Source organism: Scophthalmus maximus, chromosome 5, assembly GCF_022379125.1.
Source record: "Scophthalmus maximus strain ysfricsl-2021 chromosome 5, ASM2237912v1, whole genome shotgun sequence".
In the NCBI taxonomy this organism is placed as follows: domain Eukaryota; kingdom Metazoa; phylum Chordata; class Actinopteri; order Pleuronectiformes; family Scophthalmidae; genus Scophthalmus; species Scophthalmus maximus.
The window spans coordinates 11208246-11220000 of record NC_061519.1 but is presented as its reverse complement, the minus strand read 5'-3'; the positions used below and the strand labels follow the sequence as shown (position 1 = coordinate 11220000).

General features: G+C 47.1%; 1 long non-coding RNA gene across 4 annotated transcripts in view; it reads left to right on the top strand.

Moving 5' to 3' along the window:
- Positions 1-11755, top strand: part of LOC118311772 — a 38960-nt gene that overhangs the window by 11856 nt on the left and 15349 nt on the right. For 3 of the 4 annotated variants that reach the window (XR_004794066.2, XR_007030735.1, XR_007030737.1), the window contains exon 2: positions 2663-2792. This is a non-coding gene — a long non-coding RNA (uncharacterized LOC118311772). Of the gene's footprint in view, positions 1-2662; positions 2793-8417; positions 8793-11755 lie in introns of those variants that run through there. The other variant, XR_007030736.1, reaches the window with a different exon arrangement.

The following is an 11755-nucleotide window of genomic DNA, read 5'->3' as shown; positions in this document are numbered from 1 at the left end:
TGGAGCAGCCGGCGCAGACTGGCTCCAGAGCGCCACCAGATTGATAACGTCCAGTTCCATTAAACATGTATTCTCCCTCTCCCCATCTCCCTTTCTCTTTAGTTAACTCCTGCCCCGATCCATCACCCGTCCGGCCCATCTGTCGCTCTGAGATAGCTGCAACACTTTGAATAAATTCCTCCCGACGAACAAAACAGTTAACATCTCATGAATACAGCTTCTTTCTGTTTTTTTTTACACCCCTCGCGCAGATTGTTGGGGAAACTTTAGGGGCCAGTGGAGTAACTACTGCAAAGAAATCTGTCCGCGGACACTCCCTCTCCGCTTCCACTTCATTACCGGTATTGTGCTCGGGAGCGCGCAATCTGTGCGGCCGTCTCCGCCCGGCCCCGCCAGCTTTCTAATGAGTTTCCAATGATGATTTAAAAGCTCGCGCGGTCCTGCACCCCCCCCACCCCTGCAAACTCCTCCCTCCCTCCCCTCTCATTCTTCCTTTCACTGCTTTTGAGTCTCAGCAGCTTTTGTCTGTAGAGCCGTTTCCATCACTGCGCTCCGGAGCGGGATTCAGGGGGAGGTCAGCAAGAGCGCCCATAAACATTCTCACATCACGCCTGAATAAAGGAGTTATATATGTGTAGGTACATGGGACCAACTTTAGCCCCTTGCTTATGGTAGTGGGGAGAGTCTGGTGGGGGAGGAAGAATTAGAAGCTTGTGTCTGATCTGAGGATGTCATGTGAATACAAGTTTCTCCGAATACCTCATTTCCCTATTTCAAAAAACAAGCAGGAACTTAAAGTCAGTGACTTAATGTAAGGAAATTGGCTCGGGGGCTCAGGGGCCCTGTCTGTCTGTCTCTGTGTGTGTGTGTGTGTGTGTGTGTGTGTGTGTGTGTGTGTGCGTGTGAGCGCACCTGATGGTTGCACTGTGCCAGATTGCTTCGGATGAACAGATGGGGGTGGTTGAGTTAAGAGAAGCATGGAGGGGGGGGATGGCAGACGTCTGGATATCATTCATGTGAAGTTATGTCTCCCCGTCTTCTTATTCTTATTCTTGTTCTTGTTCTTGTTCTTGTTCTTGTTCTTCTCCTTCTCCTTCTTCTTCTCTCCCCCTTGCGTGGTCCTCCACGTGTGTTTCAAAAAGCATGCATGCAGGCATCAGCATGCAGATGACCTGCATCTAATGTGTCAGGGTTGATTGTAGCCCCAAAAAAACAGGTTGGTAGCCATAAGTGCCTGTGATAATCCATCAATCAATGGGACATTGTCTGGGGCTTATACAGGGATCTGTAGAGAAGACTTTTAGAGGCCAAACGGCTCACTTAACATCCCCGGGATGAGAAATTTAGAATTTTGTAGACACAGCAGTAAACAGTAGCATTACTGCACAAAAACGAAAGAAAAGATGGCACAGCTAAAGAAGAAGAATTAAAAGTAACACTTGGTAACTTCCGAGCAGCTGCTCCGGAATCAGATCAGCTCCATCACACACTGTTATTTGGAGCTGACAAGTGTGAGACAGTGAAAAATCAACACCGAATATGTTCACGCATGTTTGCTAACATCTACTCTGTGTTGCAGAGACACATGAAATACTCAAATGAGCAATTCCTCTTCGCCAAATCAAAGAATTTGATCTGCAGTCTAAAAAAGGAAGTCAATAACCTTTTATTTTACTGATTTCATTATCACAGACAGACTTTGTGACATATTCTGACTGATTCCCATCATGAATTTAAAAAAGAGAAAAAAAAATAGTAAGCTTATTAGCTCTTTAACTTTAAGCAACAACCCACTAACCTACTTTATAGACTCTGTGAGTCACACACGACAATCACCAAGTGCATTAGCAGCCAAGGAGGAGACGCTTCTTTTAAAACTCGCCTGTTTGATAGGCAACAGAACTCCCACTCTCACTTACTTTGTAATTCCTCACTCTTATCTCTTCGCTCCCACTCCTCTTCCATCTTACCTTTTCCTACACCCTCTCTCTCTCTCTCTCTCTCTCCATTTCTCTACTTTTTCCTTGCCGTTTCAAGTCCCGCAGCGCTATTTAGAGCATGGCACAGACCTACATTAATGTGACTAAAGAGGATTGTGCAGGTAACACGAGTCCAGCTGGCTATAAAAAAAAAAAGAAAACAGCCATGCAGCTCCTCGCTCGCAGGGCGTTAAAGCTCCCTGTTTATGGAGTCACCGTCCATAAACAATACTATATAATTCTCTTTGAACATTACAGCACATGCCTCATATAAAACAAAGCAAAATACGAGGGGACACCACACACACACACACACACACACACACACCCACACACACACACGTACGGCACACAGAAGGCAGGCTGCACACAACCACAGTATTATGTGATCAGTGTGTCCTCTCTGCATGCGCCAGCAAGACTTTGTAGGGAAGGCATTGTTTTCCCTTGGGAGTAAACAACCGCCGAAGACAAATAACTATATTCATCTATATGCACCAAAACGCCCCACACCAAAAAAAAAGGGAGACATATCTCTGCGCTCACTGTAGAGCTAATCAATATTTCAGCAGCCCTGCCTTGATTGTTCATGCAGGCCATGGGAGAGCTAATGAGGCGAAGCAGCAAAGACAATGTGCTCACCAAAGTGTGCTATCTGCTAAAAGGACAAAATTATCTTTCAGAATCGCCTGGATCAGTCACCCTCAGCCCCGGGATGAGGTCGCCGCCGAAGTGAACCAGCCGAGACCTTCCGTTGCGCGGTGGCCCACGAGTCGGCGTGTCTGTCCGGTGATGCTGTTCCCTTCTGATCAGGTGTGTCGAAAACTCCTCGCGCCTCACATTGCCGCCCGTTGTCAGCACTCTGTGAATTGTATACTTCACGTGGGAGACGTGACATGCAGATAGATGGCGCTTGATGGAATTGACCCTGAGTCGAGATCCTGGAGTTATGAGGTTTTTTAGTAGCCATTTGCGTTTCAGTCGTGGCTGGACTACTGAGCATTCCTGCAAGGCCCCGCACCCCGTGTCAAAGGACTAGTCGTTTTATTTCTCTCTCAGTGTCGGGCTTCACCCTCGCTAATATGCTTTCATTTTGGAACGCTGTTTTAAAGCGGGAAAAAAGGATCTTCGTACAGACGAGCATTTTGTGCTCCATTTCCGCAATAATCTGCGTCCATACTAACATCTGGAAACGCATAAGTGTGAGGAACCAGTTCACGAGGCTTGAACTCAATCGCAGAACTCTGAATGCTTTTAAAAGTCAAAAAGATTGGGCAAAAGGCAAAAACTCTGGAGCAATGATCAGAAACCAAGGAAGACTTCACTAGGAAGTTCTGGAGCACTCGCAACAAGGTGCTACTGAGCCGAACTGGCAACAGGACAGGGGAGCACATGGTGAGATTGAATTGTCAAATTGGCTTCAGAAGTTTCCTAAATCTTGAAGTGACCCGGAGGTATTTGATCGGCAGCCATGATAAGAGCTGTTCGGATTTTCTAAATGCATAGGAAAGGAGCTTCAATGCTTCCTTTCCTATCTCCTTTAGCCTAGGGTACACTGGAGCTTCCTATGTGAAAGGAAAGGAGAAATAGACAGCCCACAATTCATTGCGTTAGCAATCGCCATGCACGGATGTAAACGATTCACTCGAAATAGAATTAGATGAGCATGAATATGACCCAGAAGAGACGCACGTCATCATGTAAGTTACCGTTGCATATGAATCATTTACATCTGATGTCACATGGTGGTAAAACACACTGAAACATGATGGATGGAGCCGCTGCGGTTTTTTTTAGTCCATCTTCGGAAATTTGTAGTTTCACCACGGCAAACATCCCCAAACATCAGGTTGAGGTTGTATTGTGTGAAAATATGTTTTCTAAATTGGGGTACATTCATAAATTAACTATACCAATTCAACACTGCTGTTTCATTTGGCAAATCAGGGTGATGCGGTTCTTTCTACATCAAGAGGAGGGGCTTAAAGGATGAAATCATTTTTTGTGTGCAGTCCCTAAATATAACGTTAAGGCTCTGAGCACAGAACCGTTTGACTCCCCACTTGTGTTGTATGGATTCGAGTGAAAAAGTTATGAAAGGCTGTCGGCGTGCAACATTGTGGTTTCCGCATTGCCTTCAAAGAGGAATTAAAAAAAAAAAGAAGCTGTGTAAACACGGGGATCCTTGCAGGGACACAAACACACACAGCAGGAAGCACCCAATTATCTTCGCTTACAATAAATGAGGAATAGTCAAATTAGTATTTTGCCTAGGAAGTATATATCTACACGGTTTGGAAAATGAAAAGCAGAGGAAAACATCTTCACTCACAATTCCTCACAGACCCTCGACACAAAGCCAAAATGTGGGCTATTTCATAAAACTACAACCCCCATGTCATCAAAGCTCTCCCTGCGGAGGCGTTATTCTTGATCGCTCCTCCTATCTAAGCGCCCCATTTCTCCACATAGTCTGCTACGCTCGTCTCACGTCACCGAGAGGGGAAAAAACGCCCGCGTTCGATTCATCTTAACAGTTGTGTGTCGCTGGGAAACAAAAAAAAAGGGTGAAACTTAAAAAAAAAAAATTCAGGCTTTGTTGCCAGAGAACAGAAGGCTGACAAAGTTGTATAGAGGCAGCCATGAAGTTCTGCCTCATTAGATAGAATAGCTGTTCTATATTCAGGGTCTCTGTGGGGCCAGCGGACGCAATGAGTGGGCCAAACTCGGTTCGTTCCGCCAGGGCAAGGGCCTTTTTGTCTGCGTTTGGTGGGCGGGGCTTGGCCCGGGTACAGGGGCCTCCAAGCGGGCCCTTCAAAACCCCGTATTTCCCTATACAGCTGAGCGGACTCGATTCGGAAGAGACCGCGCGTGGTGGGCTACACGAGAAACCCAGTAGCATTTCAACTTTCCACAGCTTGTCCTTAGATCATCTCGTCCAGTTAGCTGCATTGCTGCAGAGACTTGACACAAAGTGAAAAAGCACTGCAGGTGCACACGACACATTGTGTTCCCACACTGTGGCACAGAGGAAACAATGATGCGTCAGCTGGAGTTGGTGATCAAAAACAACTTGACTGATCCCTTTCAGCCCAGTATTTTCATGGTGATATGGTACAGACCTTTTTTTCACAGTCTATTTCTCATTTTCGTAGTCAGTAGTCAATTGTTGTCTCGAATGTCTTTTATTGCATTGTACCCACCAAGTGATTTGCTTAGATCTGGGAACTAAGATTGTCACTGTTGATCTGAAGTTTGTTATCCAGCAGTTAGCGTGTTTGTGTGTGTGCGTCTGCATGTGCAAACAAATTATTTGCCAGATTCAGATTCAGTTTTGATCCATTCAAACTTCAGTTTTTGAAAAAGTGACTCACTGGGAACATGGCAAAACTGCAAAGAGAAAAGAGGGCAAACAGAAGAGGTCAGATATACAGGACGTAAATAAGACAACAGTTTGTCTAAACCATGCGATTTGATTGTAAAACCAAAATGCGAGTACACACAAAGTGTATAAACCCCTAATTGTGCAGGCAAACTGTGTGCGCCCTCGACTATGTTGAGTACGTGTACCTCTTAGGCTACACCTACACTACTACGTTTTGGTTTTAAAACGCATCGCTGCTGTTGTGTCTGCCGTCCACACTGCTCCCGAGGTTTTTTCCGAGCGCCTGAAATGGAGAAGTTTGGAAACGCTGCCGGCAATGTTCTACTCTGAAAACTCAGGTGCTGCTTTGTAGTATGGACGTACAAAAACGGTGGTGTATAGATCGGTTGGTCACGACTCGACTAGCAAAGGTGAAGGCAAAACGTCACCTGTATGGTCAGTAACTGCCCCACCTCGTCGTCAGTCGCAGGAAAGAAATTCCTGATTTTACCTTCTAAATGTCCCACGCTGTGTCCTGACTTTTTTTTTCAGCATTTCCGAAAATAAGGTCCAACGTGCAGTCAATCATAATTATCTTTTAAAGATACTATAATCAATAATATCATATTAACATTGGGTTGCATGACTTCTACTACTGCTGCTTTGAGAGAGGTGTTGCACATATTGATAGTACCTCGGCACACACACACAGCATTTCAAAATCTTTCAGCTCATTGATTTGATTTTACAGTCTGTCGTGATTCAGTCTCCCAGCACTCGCAGTTTGTTTCCAGCAACATGGATGAAACGACTCTTCACTTCCTAATCAGCAGCAAATGGCAGAAAGACTCAAAGTGAGCACTATAGCTGGTGAACATCACGTAGCATGAAGCTGCTAAAGGAGCCAGATATTTGAATTGGTGGAGACCCAAACAGAGCTAAAAGCAGATTGGAATTAGGGACTTCAGTCCATCAGGTGGACACGGAGGAAACACCAAATGAATGTTTATGACATTTCGTTTTTTTAATATAATGGCCAACATAAATCAGTTAACGCAGGATCACTTTTAAACACTGAAGATATCGATTCAAATGTATTTATTCATTCTTATTTAGACTATGACAAATAAATATGTGTTGGGGGGGGTTCTGTTGGTCAGTTCCCCTTTAACAGTGAAAAGCAAGGAAAACACTCAGCAGCAGGAATAAGCCTATATTTGAATTTAAAATTCCTTCCTCAATTAAAAGAATCCACATCTTCAACTTCCAAAGACAAACGTCAGCATCCACATCCATGACAATCTGATTTGTTGGATTTAGGAAAAGAGTGGAGTCACGTATATATGATATTCATTTTTCACATGTTTCTTTTCAAAGTGGCACAAAATCAGACAGTGGCAGCCAATGTGTCTTTTTTTTTTTTAAAAAGAAAAAAAAAAAGATGAGAGGATTAGGAAACCTTCTCCAAGTTGCTGTTGCGCGTCCGTGTCCCAGATTCCAGCCTGATATCCTTTGATTACGCGGAGAAAGCCACTCGGGCTGCTGCGTGGCGCTCTGGGCCAAGATAATGGGGGGAGAAAATGTGCACTGTGTCATTATTTTCATCTTACTCTGCAATCATTTATACGAAGGCGGTGTGTTTCATTGATAGCTTAATAGGCCTGATCTCCATTCGCGCTGGCCCGCTCATTAGGGGCCGCTAATGCAAATGTTACACAGGCTATTAGAGGTGTTTAGCAGGCCTGTGTGTGTGAAGACGTGGGTATTTGTTGGACAGATGGACGCAGCTCCGGGGGCTGCCCTCACCCCTGACCCCCCCCCCCCCACAGATGTCCAAAAAACCCAGGGCCAGCTATAGTGCTCCGTCGCGGGCAGCGGAAAATCGGTTACACACCGGAACCGACTTGTCAATGCGCACTGCACAACCGGGTGCGTCCGAGCGCCGGCTCTGGAAACGCGCAGGGGCCCGTGCGGCGCCTTTCTCCGCGGCCCTGTTTGACCGATGGGCTCTCGCCTGAATGGGGCCCTGGTGGTCATACATAAATTAAGGGGTTAAGTGAGCCATCAGGAACAAATGTTTGCATTTATTAAGTGAGGATAATGGCTCCCGGCAGTGAACCCGCAGCCTGGCTTTTATACACTCTTTGGGCTGAATGCCCATGAGCGCATCTGAGATTACCTCCAGTTATTGCATATTACACTATAAGTCTATACCTCAATCAAGTCTCAAGAACCCACGCAAACTGGCTCTGCATGGTTATTAGTTATTAATCAACACAAGCAGAACGTTGCACTCATGCTGTTGCATGCAAAGAACTCCGCAGCCCTGAAGGAATTATTAAGGCGCACACGTTGCGGCGAATGGAGAGAACCGCGGGGACCGCATCGCCTATATGCTGCGACTTCATTAAGACGTCATACAGAGTGTAAATGTTCACGAGGACAAACATCCCCATTCACGCGCGCGCGGGGGATGAGGAGGAGGAGGAGGAGGAGGGGGAGGAGGGGGCATCCCGCAGGAATGCGTGAGAGGCAGGTGTAAATTTAAACTGTTAACGAGGCGCGTCAAAAGCTTCAAAGGCGCGTCGTGCTGAGCCATTCTACCATCCGAGTCCACACGCGAGACAAAAAGCCACCGGGGAGTGTTTGTTTTTTTACCTCGCTAAACGGCGCAGAATGGGCCCGAGCAGCGGGAGTTCGCATTGAGGCCCCGGCGACCCCCGCGGACCGGCTATAACCGGGCCACGTCCCGCCAGTTGAGGCCCTAACGAGACAGATGAAACGTCCGCCATTGGCCGGAGAGAAGTGGTATGTGGTCCGACGTGGAGACGTGCCTGTCAGTGTGCAGATCCAATTGGAGGGGGAACAACCTCTCCACCTTCTCTTGAGATACACAGTTTGACATAATGAGCCATCATAGTTGGTATTTTTCCCACTTATCTCAAACGTGACTTACCATATTTCACAGTGTGACCGTGTGCCCATCTCCCATGTGATCATACATGTGATCATGGGTCACCAATAACAGGACAATCTAACTGCAAGTATGGGCCTTGGAAATGTCTTCATGTAAAATCATGAACAGAAAAGCCAGCACGTAAATGTAGTGGATTGAACATAAGGAACATAAGTGTTAATGTAAGTAAAGTATTTGGGCACGTGTAGCTGGAGTTTTGGACGTGCACTGAATGAGGTCCCGACATTTTCCGGAACTTTTCCAGAGGGGCTGTATACAGGATGCGACAACGGAAATGTCACAGGGAAGGTACATTTTCCTGAACCTTCCCTGCCAGACCCCTCATAAAAAAACCCTCAGAAAATGTCCGTGTGAGAATACAGCAGGAAGATCTCCATCCAGGAGGATCCGCGGCGAGCTATTCGGCGCCCCGAGAGATCCAGAGAATCGTAGCTCATCGTTACGACTGGAAACAGCCCGGCTCTGTCCAAAGGTAACAAACTCCACCTCACCACTCATCAACCCACTGTATCTCCTTTGTTCAAACTGTACAAAAACCAAAATTGTACAAAAACGATCATATACCACATTACTGGGACGGACGTGCCTGACTATTTCTTGGTCTGGAGACTCACAGAATTTACTGGTTCGGGCAAGAAATAATCCAGAATATATTTACACTTCAGTATTTGGACAGATTAAACAGAGTAGATATAAAATCTTAATTACTTCAGAGGTGCGGATGGGCAGGTATATATATATTTTTTAACCTTTGGACAAAAACTGTTGTATACCAATCAATATTAGATATTAACAGACCTCTGCCAAAATCCAGAAACTGTTCCTGTAGCATATAATAATAGACCAGTACACCACCTGAAGCCACTGCTTTGATGAAGTGCAGCAGATACTGACTCACTGGTTTAATGGATTATCTTTTCATCTGAATGAAATTTACATCATCTATCACTTCTAAGCCCCCCCCCCCCTCCATATTGCCAGTGAGTGACCTTTTCCACTCCAATTTCCACTCACAGATGCGTGTGAGCAGGAAACTTTTCCCATCTCGTTTCGGGCAATGGAAACCAGTCGAAGAATGTTCACCAACACGTGACAAATTGTCCTGAAGCGTGGGGATAAAATATTTGAATGATGAAATCCAGCACGGTTCCCCTCGGCAGGCGAATTCCTTCAAATCCTCGCGTCGCGGCAGGCACGTCCGGGTGGCTTTTTGGGGACAATTAGGTGTGTGTGCGGCCTGTGCGTACATCTCCCCGAGGGGCCGATGAGAGGCTTGCGTGTGCGTTAGCGTGCTCGCTGTAGGTGGTTGCGTGTCTTCTAAAGAAAAAGACAGCTTATGAAAATGAGCCCGTGTGACCAACTCTAAGGGACGACATTGGCTCCTCGCGCAGTTTCACCGTTACTATGCCCTCAGGGCGAGGCCACGTCGCAGCCTTTAGAAGAGGCAGTGGGCCTTGTGAGAGGCAACACAAGAGGGTTGACGCTGCCATGCCTGAGGAAGGGGGGGGGGGGTTGGTAACAGTCTAGTCTGTGGGCCACTCTTGGCCTTTGGAGACTTGATAGGTGACAGCCAGAGGGTGTGACACATTGGTATGGCAGTCTGCTGTTTGCATGGACTGTGAGGGGATAACAAACAAGGGAAGCCTCCCCTCCTCTCCTCTCCTCTCCTCTCCTCTCCTCTCCTCTCCCGACCAGTCAGTCGTTCCTCATCCATAGGGCTGCAAAGGTGGCGTGCCTCTAAAGTGTGGCCTACTTTTCCTGCTCTCGCATCAGAATGGAAATGAGCTCGACTTATTTCTTTGGCGAACGTCTGTCTGATTTTAATTAACACCGCAGTCATTGTGATACAACAGCGCTCTGTCTATATCTCTCAGCAACAAGATCCCACATCTGCCTGCTGTGCGTGTGTTTGTGTGTGTGTGTGTGTGTGCCAGAGTGACAGAGACAGTGAACTGAAATCTATAATTTAACCGAATGCCCAAGAGCTGCAGCGGCACTGATTCCAACACACTTCTCTCAGGTCTCACAAGAACAAGTGTTGATGGGTGCTACCAAACACGCACGCACGCACGCACGCACGCACGCACGCACGCACACGCACGCGCACGCACGCACACACACACACACACACACACACACACACACACACACACAAACACACACACAAACGACTCCTGTATTTTTAATTGTTGCTCCTGTTCTCTCCTCCCCCCGAAACATACAGCATGATGAAGTTCTGTGTTTTGCAGCATGGCACTTCTCTCTTACTCTCACTGTGCGTTTGTCACGTGGCGCACGGATCGTATTTATAGCGTATGTTCTTTTATACGTATGTTCCGTCAGACAGTGTAGTGCATTTCTGTGTATTCATTTGGAAATAATAACATTGACAACCGCTTGAGAGAAGGAGGGGCTGCGGAGAGGGAGAGAGGGACTCGTTTTGAGCATGTATCCACTAACGAGCTGTATTGTGCTCCAGGCAATGTGTATGATAGCTTGAAGCCGCTGTGTGTGTGTGTGTGTGTGTGTGTGTGTGTCTGTGTCTGTGTGTGTGCCTATTTATTGGCAGCTGAAAGATCTTAACAGTCCTACATTCTCATTTCTATATGCCACTCTCCTCTCATTCCCTCTCCTCTCCTCCAGTCCTCTCCTATCGTCCTTTCTCCTCTCTCCTCTTCTTCACCTCCCGTCTCCCCTCCTCTCCACTTTTCCTATCCGCTCTCTTCTCCTCCAACATTTTTCACACTTAGAAGTAGGTTTTGCTCTATCACGGCCTAAACTCCCTCTTCCATGCCATTGTTTAGAGTGTAATGCATTATCCATCTCCATTCCACTTTGTTCACACCACTCCACCTCGAGTGGCTGCAGCTTACGGGCAACTCACCCTCTCGCTGACACGCGTTGCACACACAAATACGCACACGCACATACCGCGATCCCATTAGCTTTAATATTTCAGCAGAGTCATAGCATTCGCCAGCGGCCTTGTCACCGCCCGGTCCCCCAGGGACACTGATCCTAGATCAGCACGGGTTGTCCTCACCCTCCAACCACACCGCCAGGACGGGGGAAAGCACTCTGCTGACCTCAGAGCTGAGTCTTCTACATGCCCAACATTCCCAGGAGTATCCCCCCCAACCGCCCTCGCCCTCCCGTCTTCCCCGCCGCCGCCATCTCAAGGGAGGAGCAGGGAGAGGGAAAGGGGAGAGAAAGAGGGCTGGAAGGAGGGGAGGGCAGAAGAATGCAGAGGCAAGTCCGTGGGGGGAAAAGGGAATGAAAATAAGATGAGCAGAAGAGGGAGAGATACAGAGAGAGGTTGTGTGGGTGGGCTATGGGGTGCTGATTAGGCCCTTGGTTTGAAGTGCTCAGCGGCTTCCCCTTATGGATGTGCACACGCACACACGCACACACTCACACACTCACACAAATTGTTTC